Genomic DNA, 20,804 nt, shown 5'->3' with positions numbered 1-20,804 from the left:
CCACCAAGGCTGATCCTACATTTCATTACTGTAAGAGATTGGTGGCCTTTCTTTCATCCCCTCTGAAACAAAGGATTCCATCTGCAGAGAAATGCATCATTAGCATAACTAAAGAATAAATAAGAATTAAGAGATGATTTTTTGCATGGCACCTACTGTGTGCTGCAGCACCTCTCTCACGGAAAGCATTATGTGTCAAAATGGCTGTCCTTTAGTAATGCTGGAGAGGTGGATGAATTTGAATTTGAGCCACAGTGGCTAATGCCAGAGCTGTGGATTGCATTCCAGGGTGCTAGCTGTCGATACATTCAAGAGACTGGCTGAAATAAGAAGAGGAGAAAAAAACTGAAAGAAGATGGCGACACGTGATAAGAAGGTGTAAGGGAAAGACAATGCATGGGGTAAATGGTGTGAAAAAAGGAAAATTAGGTTGAAGTTAAAGAATGAAAGGTGGGAGAAGATGAAGTTAGAATATGGAAAAACAAGAAGAGGGTAAGGGAAGGAGGCTGATGTCCGAGCAAGAAGAGAGGATGAGAAAGGGAAGAGGTAGATCGTTAGAGAGAAAGAGGTACATTGTGTCTGAAGGAGGATGAGGTCTAGGGTTAGAGGGAATGCGTAGGGAAAAAGAGAGGAAGGCAGTAGATGACATCAGTAGTAGGAAGAAGAAAGAGGAAAAATGATAAGTTGAAAGAGGGCAGATGAAACAGGTAGTGATGGAAGCAGCAGGAGGCAGGGTGGAGTGAACAGAGGATGGAGAGTGGTAGAAAAAAGGGGAAGGGCAGAAAGGGAGAGATGGATGGAAATAAACATGAGGGAGGCTCTGACAGAGGTAGAAGTGCCTTGTTGCTTTCCCCAGAGTCGAGCTTTGGCTCAATACACGCTATGTTATTGAAGAGTATCTGTTAAATGTTAGCTCCTGCTGAGCCCCACATGGAAAAGGCTTATCATTGCAGAGCCATAATGTCATTGGAAGGGGGTGAATGTCACTGAAGGAAGTGCTTAGACTGCACAAGGGTGCCTCCCCCATTACACATTAAAAGGCTACACAAAGAATTCTGGAGAGAGAGCGATCATGACGAGGTGACTTCGGGTGCCTAAACCCTTCAGAAAAGAAAAATGGTTATAGTATGTTATTGCCGCACACCGCCTAGTTCCTAGAGAATAAATGCTCACTCCTTGGGCCAACTATCTAGAAACACCCAAAATTAGGAAACATTGAGAATATGGGGAGGAGCACTCAATGAAAAACTAATTCAAAAACAAAATCAATAAGTTCAATCACATCTGGTTCAGTACCCACAACAGGTAAGTATTCTGACCAAAAATACATATCAAATAAACAGATCAAAAAGCATTATAGACCGTGTGTTCTCAAAATTAATTCCTTTTATTTCTTGTTTCCACAGAAAAACAAACCTGACAGACTGCAAGTGTCTTGATGCGTGCATCGGAAAGATCTTTCTGATATACACCTCAACACTTGCAGTCTTTCGGGTGGAGACATACGGAGATTACTATAGAGACGTTTGTTTATGACTGCTTCCAGAAACACACTATTTTGAAATCCTTTAGAGAATATTAGAATTTGGCGTGCAGGAAGGATATCAAATTTTGGCCACAGATATATAAAAAAACTTTGCGGAATTTTTCTGTGAGTAATGTGAAAAAGGGGTTCATGTATTGCTTTCAAAATCTATGCCCTGAAGAAGTCCCGATGTTAAGGGATGAAACATGTCCATGTTTGCTTTTTCTGAAGTGCAGCATCCCGAAGGGAGTACTGTGCTGATAAAATAAAAGCTGTGCGACATCTAAAAGTATATAAATAAACACAGTTTGTGCAATTCAAACAGCTACATATGATTCCGTAAAAAAAAAAAAAAAAGTAATTTTAAAAATGACCCACAAACATGCTCACATTAGAACAGATGTCTTCAAACTTTTTTGCTCCGAGCCCCCCCTAAGCAAAATGTTTTGAGGTCGGGCCCCCCCACAAAACTTTAAGGCAATGATTGGTGGAGCGGGAGGGACATGGCTGTATGCAAGGGACGGGCTTATGAGATGATTTCAGGAATACTTTTCTATAGCTCATAAACCACACTAAGTATGATACTTTTAAAACAGCAAATGCATCAAACAAAAACATGTGTGGTCCCAAAAATACTGCTCCCCATTATTGGGGTGGTGTAGGCCCTCACACTCTTGGACCCAAATGCAACTACACCTGCTGTATAATTGATAACAGCAGTCCTAGGTAGCAGGCTATCTCTTCTACATCTTTCACCTCTTCCCCACCATGCCTGCCCATCACTCCGATTTTGGATAAGGTGCTCTGTCCCTTTCAGAAAAAACATAAAGCTACCACACTATGTCTCCCTTTTTTCTGCAAAGGTGCCCTCGGTCCTAATGCTAAAAAGGAAAATAAGCTCCCATGCCTCTTTTTTAAAGGTAGACAGTGATAACTGTGATACAGTGGGCCCCTCAAACCCATGGGCCCCAGTCCTTCTGCATCTGCTTAATTATTGATAATCAGCAGTGGCCACTTACACACCTGGCAGCAGTACCTGCTTCACTAATGAATGGCCTTTTTTAAAGAAAAAAAAGGCCACTTATATTACCGCATTTGCTACATAATCCATCATCTGCTGCATTGTACTGCATATCCAATTCTTCAGTGGTGTAAACTAGTACTTACAAACATTCTATTCTGGAGGACAGATTTATGTCTTTTCGATAGTTCTGCTTTATTGTGCAGTACAGGAAGACAAATACATTCTTGTGTTTTTAAGTGAACCTAGTTCTATGTATGCTGCGGTTTATTTTGCTGCACAATTCACTTCCTTTGTGGTCTTTTGCCATGTTTTTTAAATATGTTGAGCGTGGCTTCAGCAGCCATTTAATCTCCCAAACATACTTTGGGATTGGATCACCACGGGCACCTTGTTGCTCTTTCATAAGGCAGTTTGAGCTCAGGTACAAAAAAAACCATCTGCTTATTGTCGCTCAGATTAATATGTCCTCACAGCACTCAATCAAACATTAACTATTCCCTTGGCCGCTAAACAATTCCCACCCCCTTTAACAATTTCTTCTTTAACTTCATCTAACTTTTAAACTGCAAGTAACAAAAAGATCTCTCTGACAAAAACAAAAACCATAACCCATTGACCTATTAATAGTGTATGTACTTTGTGATCTGAATCGGACATGTTCTGTGCAGCAGGCATATTAACCTTCTGCGCTATGATGAGTCAAAAGAAACTTCCACTTCCAGACAAAGCTCCGGTCTCTCCCCAGAAAGAACATTAATCACTGAAGTTATCCTGGCATTTTTATTGATACTTTGAAAATTGCTGGGGCAAGGAATGTGGCATCAGGTGCTTTGAAAATTATTGATGTTTATGCATCATAATAAATACAGCCAGTTGTTAACTCAGTGATATTTAATGGGTTTTGAAGCACTTATTTTGGTACTCTTGCTGTTAGCAGGATGTTGGTTAAATACATTCTTGAGAAATCCTCACACAGGTCAGGAATTGAAATGGGGCAAAAATAAAAATACATAAATGTCTTTTGTTTTTAGCAACCTTCTTGACCCTGCCAGCACACTTCCTGACCTCCGCCCCCGTGGCATGCTGATCACCGTTCTCCCAAGGGCTTGAAGTAAATGAAGACAGCCTGGAAATGCAGCAAATAAACATCGCCGCACTTCCATACCTCGCCTTAAATAGACAGTCCCAATCTATAATAAACCAGTTATTGCCTGGTCTGTTCCCATGATTGCCATAATATCTCATAGCTTGTCTCTGTTATTCATGTCAAAGGCATGGATGAGAGGTCCATAAATGCTAGGTGAATGGAACCTCTCCTCACCTTGACATATTTACCTATGATCAGCTGTAAATTCAGGCATGGCTCAACAATGCCCACCCCGGGTCGAAACCCATGCAGTACTCTTGTCAAAGCCTGTGTTTCCTCAACCAGTCCTCAAGTTTAGCTGCAATAAATCTGCCAAGTACTTTGATCTAAAGACAAGCACATAGAGAGGCAACAAAGCAAATATTTTTCAAAGTGCCTCAGTACACTAAAGAATAAGAGTGTCCTTCAGTGATGCAAAAAAAAAGATCTCTAAAATAATTCCTTGAAACGTTCTTGATGCAAGATGATCAGACACAACAGCCAACGCGTTTTGGACAAATTGGGCTTTCTCAGGGCTGCAAATAAAACATGAATGCAATCAAAACAACATTCAATTGATCATCACAGACAGTATATATCGAAATTTGTTAAATGAAATTATATCATCTCATTTATACGATTTCAGATATATTTCGCTTAAAAAGACGTCCCAACAGTAGTTCTTGGATTTTTTGTGAACAAGGACACAATTATTAACTTTATTAAAAAAGAGGAAAAAGATGAAAACTGAAGAGAAGAGAAACACCCACTGCAAGGAATAATTAAAATTATAAGTGAAAGAAAAATTCTTAAAAAAGAAAAAGAAAGAAAAAAGAAGAAGACAAGAGAGGATGACAAACACTTGGACAAATTTGCCAAGCGTAATTAAAAAGATTAATTCAAGGTAAATTCAGGAAACTTCTGCTACGCAATCACAGCTAGCATAAATCTCACAGGGAACTGTCCATAATGTGTGCAAAAGCACACACTAGTACCCGATAGAGCCAGAAAAAAGTGAACTGGGCAATGACCAAGCAAGGCAAAAAATTAAATCCAAACCTCACCATATAGCTGAGTCCACCAAGGTAGCGGAGATTTCTGATATAACTGGTCAATAAAGTATAAGCTAAAATGACATAATAACCAAAGATAATTGTATCAATATTCTGGCCTCACCTACCTAAAAGTACACAACCTTGCGTTAAATATACTAAAAATGTATTTTGAGACACAAATACCTTCTCATAAAGGTATCCCATCCGTCACAAGTAAGTATTCTCACAGAAGGGTTGAATAAAACGTTGCACTCTTAACAAAAGACGGGACAAAATTCATGACATAAAATATCAAACATCACTTACATTGTATCTAATGCTAGAAGACTAAAACTGGCCACATAGTCAGTAATTCAAAAACCAACATTTACCTTAAAAAGCTCCACGTTTTACAAATATCGACGTTTCTGCCAGTGTACGCTATGATATGCGACACTTAGTATGCTGCAATAAATTGAAATACATAAAGGAAAAATGAATTCCTTAATATGAATCACTCGTTTCAGATACTTATTTTATTTTCCCAAAATTATGCTTAAGTAAAGAAAACACTAAAAAACAATACCATGGTCAGTATCTGATCTAATTACTATGAATGAACTGTCCCATATACCCAGCAGATAAGGTTTGAGAAGTGGGTACACAAACATTATTACATTTTATGGCACGAAGAATTGTCACTAGTGAATTAGGCAGTCTGCACACTAAGAAAAGGGGGGGTCCTCAACATGCATATTTTTTCAAAAGTCTCAGTTCCATTGCCCGCAAAAGATGAAAAAACAATAATAAGACGCCACGAAATCTAGTCACAATGCTTCCTTTTGGAGCGTCATTATCCATACAATTATACGTAAACGTTAATAGAGGCACAAAAAATCTTATTAAGCAAAAGGCCCTAGTAGTAATACAAGCGATGCCCTTAACTATATCTTCTGGTCGTATTAGACACAGACGCGACACAGGAATAGTTCCGTAAACAAAAAGTATATAAATAGCAAAGATTATAATGTGTTTACCAAATGCCAAACATGCATAGACCACTGTGCGCATCTATATCGACAATCATCTTCATTACAAATATATACAGGTACACATCATATTGGTTTACTTACAAAGGTTCCTCCTCAAAAGGCCCTCGTAGGACGCAGAGTTTCCCGACCCGCCGACAGCCCGATTCCAAATTCACAAGGAAAAGAAACATATACCATGTGATGTCTTTTAAACCTGCCAATGAAAGAGCGCAATTTCACGTAACATCAACACAGGTGGTGTCTCTACATACAAACAATAGTGCGTGTCTTAACATCATTACACTGTATTGCTCGGGCAGTGTTTGAATCCCAAAAGCTTTATTTAACACACATAACTGTGCGCCACATATACTTGTTTCCTAATATATAGGTTTGATACCCGAAAGGGAGGAACTGAGGACAAAAGCGAAAGCGCTATTTAGCTTGACAACCCCACACATCGTATTCCTAGATACAATCACTAGAACATACCTTGGCATAATAGTAGGGACCTGTATTTTAGTCCCAAACGTTGTATTTCGCAAACGTGATTATATGCCAGATACACTAATTTTATAATTTGTACATAGAACAAATATTAAGGCACACACAGGGGTGTAACTAAAACCAAAACATAAACAAAATACCCAGCATACTAAAAAAGGCTGCCATTGAGTTCCCAGATAAGTCATAAAGAGTGACTCCTCCTGACCGTATAGCGTGCTCGAACTAAGTGAACATCGTGGAGGTGGAGTACCTGACATAACACCTCCAGCCACCACTACGGACTTACAGGCACCTAATAAAAGCGAGTCACATGTGTGTGATGACCTTAAGCTGGATAGACAACAGCGGAGAAAACAACTGTGTCAAATGGCCTCACATTATTCACTAGGAAAGAGTTGGCACATCTATTCTGTCACACAAGGTCCCATATTGAAAACATGACAATATCGCTAACCAGCCGGCTTAATAAATGCTAGAAAGATACAGATCAAAAGAAAAATAAAGAAGAGATATCTACTAATGTAAAGAGTAGTAACTCAAGAATATTAGACCCAAAACCCCATCAGTGAAAAGAATATATAAAAAGATGAAGTGCCAGATTATAAGAAAAAGAAAACAGATCTACGATCTGTAATACATGCTAGACACACAGCAGGAAAATATCCAATATAAAAGCTCATCCATGTTCTCTCTTAAATTAATCACATAAATTGTCCCCAAATATGTTTAAAATTTAAATTGCACACAAATTTGTAAATTATTTTCAAATATTACACTACCAAATCAGTATACTTAGATAAAAGAATATTCTTTCAAGATTTACAAAAATTGTCATGAGAGAGGAAAAATCTTTACTGGTTTCAATGATGTGCCAAAAACAGGAGTAAGAGAAAAGGTGGCTATAGACTCTCTCCATCCTAGGGCATTTCATGTCATCCATAACATTGCAAAATAGAAACACACACTATCCAAAAGGTTCATTACACTTTCTAAACAGAAGCAATTCCCAAGAGGTACCAAAAGGACTCCTAATAGACGAAAGGAGGGAAAGCCTTATCCGATTAAAAACACATCACGTAATCAAAAGAACATCATCCAAAGATTACATTACAGTATATATTTATATACATTTCAGTTTCAAACACAAAATTAATTTTCATGTTAAACACCAGAAAAACCAAAGAAATGAGGGGGTAAGGAACAGGGGAGGGATGGGGTCGGGGTAAAACGGGATGGAAGGTACTCACATTTGTTTGGGAAGTGCACATTATGGCATGATACACAAAACATTCCTGAGACCCCTGTAATGTGATTAGCCACTTCTGACGTATGAGGTTCCAGCATAGGTACCTATGTAAAGATTAGCTAGATAAAACACATTACAAAAGTAGTGCATCTCATTTTCAGAGTTCAGACCAAATGTCGTGGCCTTTAATTTGCAGATCCATGCTGCCTCCAGTTGTCGCAGGTGCAGCTCTCTAGTTCCCCCTCGTCTTTCCAGGGGGACGTGATCAATTGCATGGAATTTAACATTGGGTATTTCTGATTCACAAATAAGGGTTCCAAGGGCATTGGTACTGTCATTCCTGGAGCAGGCGCTACGATGTTCCTGGATGCATACCCTTAACTGTCGTACTGTGCTCCCAACATAGATCTTAGTACAGTTACACACAATCACATAGATCACATACGTTGATTGGCAGTTCAAGAAGTCTTTTAACTTCATGCAAGTAACCACTATTGTATGTAAAACGTGAGATATTATTCATGCCCATCTGACAGATATTACAATTATCGCATACAAAAAACTTTAGGGCGTTTGAGCCACTTCTCAGGATTATTTGTTCTAATAGCTGTGTAATTGGAGCACAGGGCTTCCCTCAAAGTCCCAGATCTTTTGTAGATGATGGAGGGCTTAGCACCAAGAAGTGATCCAACTCCTGGTGTCCCCATTAAAACTTTCCAATGCCTTTTCAGGATTTTGTACATATCCTGATTTAACTGTAAAAATGTTGTAATGAAGGGAAGACGATCACTATTTTGGGATGTCAGTTACCTTTTCGGTTTAAGTGTATCACTTCTGCTTATATGTCTCACCTTATTAAAGGCCTGGTTAAGCACTTGATCCTTATATCCTCTTTTCTTAAATCGTTGTACCGTGTCTATAGCATGTCTTTCAAAATGCGTGTTATCAATGCAATTGCGGCGAACATGAATCAACTCGCCCAAGGGAATTGCATTCTTTGTACTCATAGAGTGTGCACTATCAAAGTGGAGTGTACAGTTGACTGCAGTTTCCTTCCTGTATAGGGAAGTTAATAATCTTCCATGCTCTACATATACTTCCACATCAAGAAAGTGAATACTATTCTTGGAACTGTTCATGGTAAAGCGTACATTGAAAGAGTTATCATTAAGGTAGCTGAAGAACTGTGACAGATTCTCCTCAGACCCAGTCCAGACCACGAAAACATTGTCTATGTAACGTCCCCAAAAGTGGACATCTCCTGTCCACTTTCTCGCATTGTGGGACCAAACATAGACTTTTTTTTAACCATCCCCTGAATAAATTAGCATAAGATGGTGCTAATTTTGAGCCCATTGCTGTACCTTGTTGTTGATGGAACCACATTTGATTGAACAAGAAGAAATTGTTACATACAATCATATCAATCATTTCCAAGAGCATACCATTATGTTCTAATAAGGTAGCGCTTCTGGATGAAAGAAAAAGATCCATAGACATCCTATCAAAATTCTTTTTGATACATGTGTATAAGGAATCCACGTCCATGGCCACCAGCCACATTGAGTCATCCCACTGTACATCTTCAATTTTATTTTAGAAATCCTTGGTATCTTCAATAAAAGAAGGGAGATTGAACACAAACGGTTAAAGAAAAAGATCCACAAACTCTGAGAGATTTTCTGTCAGAGAGCCGTTGCCAGATATTATCGGGCAGACCAGTGGAAATCATTCTTTTTTATGGACCTTAGGTAGGAGATATAAGCATTCAGAGGCAGCTGTCAAGAAGGGAAATTGCTTGATAACAACATGGAGAATGCCTATCAACCTACTTATAAACAGAGACCACTACCGCTTCTCTCCAAGTTGGAATGATTTTCCTTCTAATACAAGCTTTAAAAACATTAGGTAAAATCAGGACCCAGAGTGCATTAATATCCTTAAAGAGCTCTAGTGGAACTTCATCAAGCCCTAGGGCTTTTCCTGACGGACTGTGGTTAAAAGCAGCAATTGCTTCCTTACCTCCGATTGATTCACAGAGATTAGAGTACAGCTTCTGATAGCCTCTCCTGGTGACCTCTCCACTAACTGTATTTATCTACCTATTGTCTGAATTAAAGATGCTATTATAGTGATCTACCCAGACTTTCAGGGGAATAACTGGGTCCAGTGAGGGTTTCACATACCTAGAAAAAAGTACTCATTGATGACCTACCAGAATGCCTCAGAATCCTTCAAATTGGAGGCACTTTTGTAGCTGCTTCCAAGCTTCTGCCATTAGCTCAGTTTTCCTAGCCTCCAGGGTAGTTGTATAGTTTCTTGTAGCACCGAATATGTCATCACTAGATTGAGGTGTAGCAAAGAAGGCTATTATCAGCTTCTTGTGGGCCAGTGTGCCAGGATGATCTAACTAACCTATGGGTGGCTGTTTTTTTTAGATGTATTGAGCCTCTGCCCCTTACACATACCAGAGCAGATAACACTGAAAGCATTGGAGGTTTTAACTGAGGACTCATCCACCGAGTTCAGTACTGACATAGTTTCACTATTCTCCCTCACACCCTCTAGGAAAGCATCTATATCCACTCTTTACCATTTAATCTGAATGCCCTTGTTACATGAATGTAAGAACTCCAAATTCTCCAACTCTCCCTTAACCCCCTTCATATAGAGGTCTAAAACTAGGGTGAGAGACTTATGATTACTAATCCAGGAAACAGATACATTGTAATCCAACATCAATTTAGATGAATCCTTGGACACAATGAAAGAATCTATCTCACTTCCATTGTATGCCCCTTTATATATGGGGGAAGAAAGAAACTCCTGATACCTTGTAATCCTTAGCAAATACCAGGGATCTAGTAAGAGACACCCTTTTCAGGGCCTCACCAAGGGGTGTGTGTTGGAAGTGTTTATAATCACCCAATCCAAAACTTCCATACCACAAGAGGAGCAATCACTTTTCCAGCACAAAACCGCGTTGAAATCCCCTGCCCAGACTATTAGTGTTTCCTCGCTGTAACTACCCACAAAATTCACTAGATCACTCACCATATCATCAATTAGAGTGGTCACATTTGAATCAATGATATTGTTATATAACCGACCAAAATAACATCATAACAAAATGGAATCTGCAATAATACCAACTGATGATTCGGCCTAGGATACATTTTTCTAATAGAGAGGACTGTTAATTTTATAGAGCACAAAATAGCTAATCACCCCTTAAACGCACAAAATGGAATAGCAGCTCTGCATATTGTATAAAAAACATTTATGGTAAAGTTCTTGAGCGCCCAACTCTCTTGCAAAAAAACAATGTCTGCATTATTAATAACTGAACGCTAGTTCAGGTTTGAAAGTTTAGTATGAGCATCAGCAATATTCCAGGACAATGTTTTCAGCCCTCTCCAACCAACTCCACCCCCCTGGGATGGGCTCAGCCATTGTAGAACCCCTCTACAAGGGCTCTTCCTGCACCAGGGACCCTTAACACACATACCCGTAAAGCAGTGCTTTGACAGTTCTGTTTTCCTAAGCTTGAGCTGGTACAAAGTCAGTATTAATCATCTAGAGATGCAAGGGCTTCAAAGGAATTCCCTACCTCCACATTGTAAGAATGTTTATCAGCCCTCTGATGAAGACACTTTTCCAGGTCTTGTAGAGAGAACCTCCGGCCTATAAAAATGACCTAAAGTTAAAATCTGAAAGAATCCGTTGGCATTGTGGCGATTATAGAAGATCTGAGTTGAGTGCGCTACTTACACGTAGGCGCATCCCTGTGAGTTGGGCACACTTGTGGAGTTCAGCCGAGCTGACTCAGATAGGGCTCAATGAGAAAAGTTCAAAAAACCAAGTTCAATGAAAAAGTTTCATCGTTTGTTGTGTTTTTAATTTCAAAGTTTCATGTAGTATAGCGTTACATCACGCAATTCAATAAATTCAACATAATCCAAATTTGTTTCTAGAAATGCTCCAATGCATTTCGGACTGTGGTAGTCCTTTGTCAAGGAGCGCTGCGGGAGGATACAAAAAATGCATCTTAGATCAACGGTACAAATCGACTGAAGTACAGTGAACTTGTGCGGGTTGGCGTGCTCGAAAACATGCTTACATGCGAGTAAAAATGGTGCGGGTTAACGTGCTCGAAAAACATGCTTGTATGTGTGTAAAACCGGACCCGTGTGCAAACGGGACAAGGAGGTGAAATAAAAAGTAAGAAGAAACCATAACCAAGATCTGTGACAAATGGTGATAAAAGAAATGGAAAGGTCGGGGGAGGTCTGAAGATGTTTAAACAAATCTTACGCGTGACAGTTCAACGCTGGGCTCACATAGGCACTGCGGAATAGAACGGTGAAGAACCGTTAGGTGAGGCGAACGAAAAAGACGTTCAGCGTGAAGGAGAAACATGCAGACGTGATTACTTACTGGGGAAAGTTGAGGAGTAGACAAAGTTTACAGCCATGTTTCACGAACTTCGCGGAGTTACTGCGGAGTTCGGGAGGAGTATAAAAAAAGTCAAAACAAACAAAGGACCCAAGTGAGTGAGAAAAGGAGGCGGCCATCTTGTAGTGGGGAAGAGTGATTCAAGTGATAGTGTGCAATCAATGTAATATGCAGAACGGGGGTGCATGGTATCAAACAGAACAACTATAGATAACAACTTAATTCGGTCCGGTCATTGAGACCGAATGGTTTCAGGGATTGAAGTCTATAAATCCATGAAGTCTCCCGTTGTAGGAGAGTCTTGTTATTGTCTCTTCCTTCTATGTTGGCAACCATTTCGAGTACCATTTCGAGGCTGCCATTGAGTTCCCAGATAAGTCATAAAGAGTGACTCCTCCTGACCGTATAGCGTGCTCGAACTAAGTGAACATCGTGGAGGTGGAGTACCTGACATAACGCCTCCAGCCACCACTACGGACTTACAGGCACCTAATAAAAGCGAGTCACATGTGTGTGATGACCTTAAGCTGGATAGACAACAGCGGAGAAAACAACTGTGTCAAATGGCCTCACATTATTCACTAGGAAAGAGTGGGCACATCTATTCTGTCACACAAGGTCCCATATTGAAAACATGACAATATCGCTAACCAGCCGGCTTAATAAATGCTAGAAAGATACAGATCAAAAGAAAAATAAAGAAGAGATATCTACTAATGTAAAGAGTAGTAACTCAAGAATATTAGACCCAAAACCCCATCAGTGAAAAGAATATATAAAAAGATGAAGTGCCAGATTATAAGAAAAAGAAAACAGATCTACGATCTGTAATACATGCTAGACACACAGCAGGAAAATATCCAATATAAAAGCTCATCCATGTTCTCTCTTAAATTAATCACATAAATTGTCCCCAAATATGTTTAAAATTTAAATTGCACACAAATTTGTAAATTATTTTCAAATATTACACTACCAAATCAGTATACTTAGATAAAAGAATATTCTTTCAAGATTTACAAAAATTGTCATGAGAGAGGAAAAATCTTTACTGGTTTCAATGATGTGCCAAAAACAGGAGTAAGAGAAAAGGTGGCTATAGACTCTCTCCATCCTAGGGCATTTCATGTCATCCATAACATTGCAAAATAGAAACACACACTATCCAAAAGGTTCATTACACTTTCTAAACAGAAGCAATTCCCAAGAGGTACCAAAAGGACTCCTAATAGACGAAAGGAGGGAAAGCCTTATCCGATTAAAAACACATCACGTAATCAAAAGAACATCATCCAAAGATTACATTACAGTATATATTTATATACATTTCAGTTTCAAACACAAAATTAATTTTCATGTTAAACACCAGAAAAACCAAAGAAATGAGGGGGTAAGGAACAGGGGAGGGATGGGGTCGGTGTAAAACGGGATGGAAGGTACTCACATTTGTTTGGGAAGTGCACATTATGGCATGATACACAAAACATTCCTGAGACCCCTGTAATGTGATTAGCCACTTCTGACGTATGAGGTTCCAGCATAGGTACCTATGTAAAGATTAGCTAGATAAAACACATTACAAAAGTAGTGCATCTCATTTTCAGAGTTCAGACCAAATGTCGTGGCCTTTAATTTGCAGATTTATGCTGCCTCCAGTTGTCGCAGGTGCAGCTCTCTAGTTCCCCCTCGTCTTTCCAGGGGGACGTGATCAATTGCATGGAATTTAACATTGGGTATTTCTGATTCACAAATAAGGGTTCCAAGGGCATTGGTACTGTCATTCCTGGAGCAGGCGCTACGATGTTCCTGGATGCATAACCTTAACTGTCGTACTGTGCTCCCAACATAGATCTTAGTACAGTTACACACAATCACATAGATCACATACGTTGATTGGCAGTTCAAGAAGTATTTTACTTCATGCAAGTAACCACTATTGAATGTAAAACGTGAGATATTATTCATGCCCATCTGACAGATATTACAATTATCGCATACAAAAAACTTTAGGGCGTTTGAGCCACTTCTCAGGATTATTTGTTCTAATAGCTGTGTAATTGGAGCACAGGGCTTCCCTCAAAGTCCCAGATCTTTTGTAGATGATGGAGGGCTTAGCACCAAGAAGTGATCCGACTCCTGGTGTCCCCATTAAAACTTTCCAATGCCTTTTCAGGATTTTGTACATATCCTGATTTAACTGTAAAAATGTTGTAATGAAGGGAAGACGATCACTATTTTGGGATGTCAGTTACCTTTTCGGTTTAAGTGTATCACTTCTGCTTATATGTCTCACCTTATTCAAGGCCTGATTAAGCACTTGATCCTTATATCCTCTTTTCTTAAATCGTTGTACCGTGTCTATAGCATGTCTTTCAAAATGCGTGTTATCAATGCAATTGCGGCGAACATGAATCAACTCGCCCAAGGGAATTGCATTCTTTGTACTCATAGAGTGTGCACTATCAAAGTGGAGTGTACAGTTGACTGCAGTTTCCTTCCTGTATAGGGAAGTTAATAATCTTCCATGCTCTACATATATTTCCACATCAAGAAAGTGAATACTATTCTTGGAACTGTTCATGGTAAAGCGTACATTGAAAGAGTTATCATTAAGGTAGCTGAAGAACTGTGACAGATTCTCCTCAGACCCAGTCCAGACCACGAAAACATTGTCTATGTAACGTCCCCAAAAGTGGACATCTCCTGTCCACTTTCTCGCATTGTGGGACCAAACATAGACTTTTTTTTAACCATCCCCTGAATAAATTAGCATAAGATGGTGCTAATTTTGAGCCCATTGCTGTACCTTGTTGTTGATGGAACCACATTTGATTGAACAAGAAGAAATTGTTACATACAATCATATCAATCATTTCCAAGAGCATACCATTATGTTCTAATAAGGTAGCGCTTCTGGATGAAAGAAAAAGATCCATAGACATCCTATCAAAATTCTTTTTGATACATGTGTATAAGGAATCCACGTCCATGGCCACCAGCCACATTGAGTCATCCCACTGTACATCTTCAATTTTATTTTAGAAATCCTTGGTATCTTCAATAAAAGAAGGGAGATTGAACACAAACGGTTAAAGAAAAAGATCCACAAACTCTGAGAGATTTTCTGTCAGAGAGCCGTTGCCAGATATTATCGGGCAGACCAGTGGAAATCATTCTTTTTTATGGACCTTAGGTAGGAGATATAAGCATTCAGAGGCAGCTGTCAAGAAGGGAAATTGCTTGATAGCAACATGGAGAATGCCTATCAACCTACTTATAAACAGAGACCACTACCGCTTCTCTCCAAGTTGGAATGATTTTCCTTCTAATACAAGCTTTAAAAACATTAGGTAAAATAAGGACCCAGAGTGCATTAATATCCTTAAAGAGCTCTAGTGGAACTTCATCAAGCCCTAGGGCTTTTCCTGACGGACTGTGGTTAAAAGCAGCAATTGCTTCCTTACCTCCGATTGATTCACAGAGATTAGAGTACAGCTTCTGATAGCCTCTCCTGGTGACCTCTCCACTAACTGTATTGATCTACCTATTGTCTGAATTAAAGATGCTATTATAGTGATCTACCCAGACTTTCAGGGGAATAACTGGGTCCAGTGAGGGTTTCACATACCTAGAAAAAAGTACTCATTGATGACCTACCAGAATGCCTCAGAATCCTTCAAATTGGAGGCACTTTTGTAGCTGCTTCCAAGCTTCTGCCATTAGCTCAGTTTTCCTAGCCTCCAGGGTAGTTGTATAGTTTCTTGTAGCACCGAATATGTCATCACTAGATTGAGGTGTAGCAAAGAAGGCTATTATCAGCTTCTTGTGGGCCAGTGTGCCAGGATGATCTAACTAACCTATGGGTGGCTGTTTTTTTTAGATGTATTGAGCCTCTGCCCCTTACACATACCAGAGCAGATAACACTGAAAGCATTGGAGGTTTTAACTGAGGACTCATCCACCGAGTTCAGTACTGACATAGTTTCACTATTCTCCCTCACACCCTCTAGGAAAGCATCTATATCCACTCTTTACCATTTAATCTGAATGCCCTTGTTACATGAATGTAAGAACTCCAAATTCTCCAACTCTCCCTTAACCCCCTTCATATAGAGGTCTAAAACTAGGGTGAGAGACTTATGATTACTAATCCAGGAAACAGATACATTGTAATCCAACATCAATTTAGATGAATCCTTGGACACAATGAAAGAATCTATCTCACTTCCATTGTATGCCCCTTTATATATGGGGGAAGAAAGAAACTCCTGATACCTTGTAATCCTTAGCAAATACCAGGGATCTAGTAAGAGACACCCTTTTCAGGGCTTCACCAAGGGGTGTGTGTTGGAAGTGTTTATAATCACCCAATCCAAAACTTCCATACCACAAGAGGAGCAATCACTTTTCCAGCACAAAACCGCGTTGAAATCCCCTGCCCAGACTATTAGTGTTTCCTCGCTGTAACTACCCACAAAATTCACTAGATCACTCACCATATCATCAATTAGAGTGGTCACATTTGAATCAATGATATTGTTATATAACCGACCAAAATAACATCATAACAAAATGGAATCTGCAATAATACCAACTGATAATTCGGCCTAGGATACATTTTTCTAATAGAGAGGACTGTTAATTTTATAGAGCACAAAATAGCTAATCACCCCTTAAACGCACAAAATGGAATAGCAGCTCTGCATATTGTATAAAAAACATTTATGGTAAAGTTCTTGAGCGCCCAACTCTCTTGCAAAAAAACAATGTCTGCATTATTATTAACTGAACGCTAGTTCAGGTTTGAAAGTTTAGTATGAGCATTAGCAATATTCCAGGACACTGTTCTCAGCCCTCTCCAACCAACTCCACCCCCGTGGGATGGGCTCAGCCATTGTAGAACCCCTCTACAAGGGCTCTTCCTGCACCAGGGACCCTTGACACACATACCCGTAAAGCAGTGCTTTGACAGTTCTGTTTTCCTAAGCTTGAGCTGGTACAAAGTCAGTATTAATCATCTAGAGATGCAAGGGCTTCAAAGGAATTCCCTACCTCCACATTGTAAGAATGTTTATCAGCCCTCTGATGAAGACACTTTTCCAGGTCTTGTAGAGAGAACCTCCGGCCTATAAAAATGACCTAAAGTTAAAATCTGAAAGAATCCGTTGGCATTGTGGCGATTATAGAAGATCTGAGTTGAGTGCGCTACTTACACGTAGGCGCATCCCTGTGAGTTGGGCACACTTGTGGAGTTCAGCCGAGCTGACTCAGATAGGGCTCAATGAGAAAAGTTCAAAAAACCAAGTTCAATGAAAAAGTTTCATCGTTTGTTGTGTTTTTAATTTCAAAGTTTCATGTAGTATAGCGTTACATCATGCAATTCAATAAATTCAACATAATCCAAATTTGTTTCTAGAAATGCTCCAATGCATTTCGGACTGTGGTAGTCCTTTGTCAAGGAGTGCTGCGGGAGGATACAAAAAATGCATCTTAGATCAACGGTACAAATCGACTGAAGTACAGTGAACTTGTGCGGGTTGGCGTGCTCGAAAACATGCTTACATGCGAGTAAAAATGGTGCGGGTTAACGTGCTCGAAAAACATGCTTGTATGTGTGTAAAACCGGACCCGTGTGCAAACGGGACAAGGAGGTGAAATAAAAAGTAAGAAGAAACCATAACCAAGATCTGTGACAAAGGGTGATAAAAGAAATGGAAAGGTCGGGGGAGGTCTGAAGATGTTTAAACAAATCTTACGCGTGACAGTTCAACGCTGGGCTCACATAGGCACTGCGGAATAGAACGGTGAAGAACCGTTAGGTGAGGCGAACGAAAAAGACGTTCAGCGTGAAGGAGAAACATGCAGACGTGATTACTTACTGGGGAAAGTTGAGGAGTAGACAAAGTTTACAGCCATGTTTCACGAACTTCGCGGAGTTACTGCGGAGTTCGGGAGGAGTATAAAAAAAGTCAAAACAAACAAAGGACCCAAGTGAGTGAGAAAAGGAGGCGGCCATCTTGTAGTGGGGAAGAGTGATTCAAGTGATAGTGTGCAATCAATGTAATATGCAGAACGGGGGTGCATGGTATCAAACAGAACAACTATAGATAACAACTTAATTCGGTCCGGTCATTGAGACCGAATGGTTTCAGGGATTGAAGTCTATAAATCCATGAAGTCTCCCGTTGTAGGAGAGTCTTGTTATTGTCTCTTCCTTCTATGTTGGCAACCATTTCGAGTACGAGATATTTTAACTGGGCCACGCTGTGATGAGCTTCATTGAAGTGAATTGCCACATTGGATTTAGTGTTTTTGGTACGAATGTTCGACTTGTGTTCGTTCAGCCGGATTTTTATTTTTCTACTGGTTTTTCCCACGTAGATCTTACCACATGGACATTTAAGTAAGTAAATAAGGTTTGCTGAATCGCATGTAGCATCTACTTTCAGATTAATTTCAAAACCTCTCATCGGGTGATTTATGGTGTTGCCTCCAATGACATTGTTGCAATTGTTGCAGTGGTGACACGGACGTGTGCCCGTGTGTTTTCTTGGTTCAGTGGTGGGCTTGGATAAGATTTCTCTGATGTTCATAGGTCTACTGTAAGCGAAGATGGGAGGTTCCTTAAATAGGTCCCCAAAATCTGGTTCTGATGATAAAATTCGCCAGTGTTTTAGTATAATCTTTTTGTAGGTTTTGCTAGAGGTAGAGTATCTAGAGACCAGTGCCATTCTCTGGTTGGGATCCTTCTTCTTGCTTTTTAAAGCTTCTGAGCGTGGGATGACGTTTACCCTGTTCATAGCCTCCTTGATGATTTCTTGTGGGTACCCCCTGGTTGAAAACCTGGTCGCCATGGTTTGTATTTGGGAGTTTCTCGTGTCACTGTCAGACACTATCCGAGTGACTCTCAACATTTGGCTGAAGGGTAAGTGTCTCTTGAGTGAGTCTTGGTGGAAGCTGCTGTATAACAGCGCATTGTTGCGATCAGTGGTTTTGCGGAAGAGGTCTGTTTCGATGCCTTCAGGGGTGACTTTCACTAGTACGTCCAGAAACGTAATTTCTTTGTCAGAAATGTTCCATGTGAATTCAATCCGATCATCTTTAGAATTCAAGTCGGTTAGTGCCAGTTCAAGGTGGTCTCGGGAATCTTTCCAGATGAAAAATAGATCATCTATGTAGCGTGCGTATAATTTGAGATTGTCTTTCCAGCTGGCGTTTGTCAAAATGTGGTTCAGTTCAAAGTTGCCCATATATATATTCGCATACGTGGGCGCGGCGCAATTGCCCATAGCCATTCCGGACATCTGTAAGTACCAACATTGTTCGAAAGAAAAATAACTGTGATATAAAGTAAAAACCATAAGTTCCAAAATAAACATTTTCAAAGGGTCTGTTATGTCAGATTTGAGTAATGCCAGTTCAACCGCTTCAATTCCGCTGTCATGGGGAATGGAGGTATATAAGCTCTTGACGTCAGCGGTGCACAATAGTATTTGCTCATCCTCATTGATTTGAATTGAAGCCAAGTTATTAATAAAGTCGGTGGTGTCTCTAATATAACTCTCTAGGTTGGTGACCATAGGTTGCAAGTAACGATCGATGAATTTGCCAATCGGCTCGTGAATTGATCCTCTCGTGGAAACGATGGGGCGGAAAGGTGGGTCCATTAGATTTTTGTGTATTTTGGGTAGCATTGTAATGGTAGGACTTCTGGGGTGATCTACTATGAGGTATTGCTTGGTTCTGTCATCGATGATGTCATTCTCTTTAGCTTTGTCTATGATGTTGAGCAGGACGGTTTTATATTCATTGGTGGGGTTACCACCAAGTGGCAGGTAGGTGTTGATGTCCAAGACGTGTTCACTGGCCCTCCGATTGTAGAGGTCGGTGTTGAGGATGACTAAAGCGCCTCCCTTGTCAGTCGTGGGAAAAACCAGTAGAAAAATAAAAATCCGGCTGAACGAACACAAGTCGAACATTCGTACCAAAAACACTAAATCCAATGTGGCAATTCACTTCAATGAAGCTCATCACAGCGTGGCCCAGTTAAAATATCTCGTACTCGAAATGGTTGCCAACATAGAAGGAAGAGACAATAACAAGACTCTCCTACAACGGGAGACTTCATGGATTTATAGACTTCAATCCCTGAAACCATTCGGTCTCAATGACCGGACCGAATTAAGTTGTTATCTGTAGTTGTTCTGTTTGATACCATGCACCCCCGTTCTGCATATTACATTGATTGCACACTATCACTTGAATCACTCTTCCCCACTACAAGATGGCCGCCTCCTTTTCTCACTCACTTGGGTCCTTTGTTTGTTTTGACTTTTTTTATACTCCTCCCGAACTCCGCAGTAACTCCGCGAAGTTCGTGAAACATGGCTGTAAACTTTGTCTACTCCTCAACTTTCCCCAGTAAGTAATCACGTCTGCATGTTTCTCCTTCACGCTGAACGTCTTTTTCGTTCGCCTCACCTAACGGTTCTTCACCGTTCTATTCCGCAGTGCCTATGTGAGCCCAGCGTTGAACTGTCACGCGTAAGATTTGTTTAAACATCTTCAGACCTCCCCCGACCTTTCCATTTCTTTTATCACCCTTTGTCACAGATCTTGGTTATGGTTTCTTCTTACTTTTTATTTCACCTCCTTGTCCCGTTTGCACACGGGTCCGGTTTTACACACATACAAGCATGTTTTTCGAGCATGTTAACCCGCACCATTTTTACTCGCATGTAAGCATGTTTTCGAGCACGCCAACCCGCACAAGTTCACTGTACTTCAGTCGATTTGTACCGTTGATCTAAGATGCATTTTTTGTATCCTCCCGCAGCGCTCCTTGACAAAGGACTA

The sequence above is a fragment of the Lissotriton helveticus genome, chromosome 2_1 (genome assembly GCF_964261635.1).
Source record: "Lissotriton helveticus chromosome 2_1, aLisHel1.1, whole genome shotgun sequence".
NCBI lineage: Eukaryota > Metazoa > Chordata > Amphibia > Caudata > Salamandridae > Lissotriton > Lissotriton helveticus.
This window is presented reverse-complemented; position numbering follows the sequence as displayed.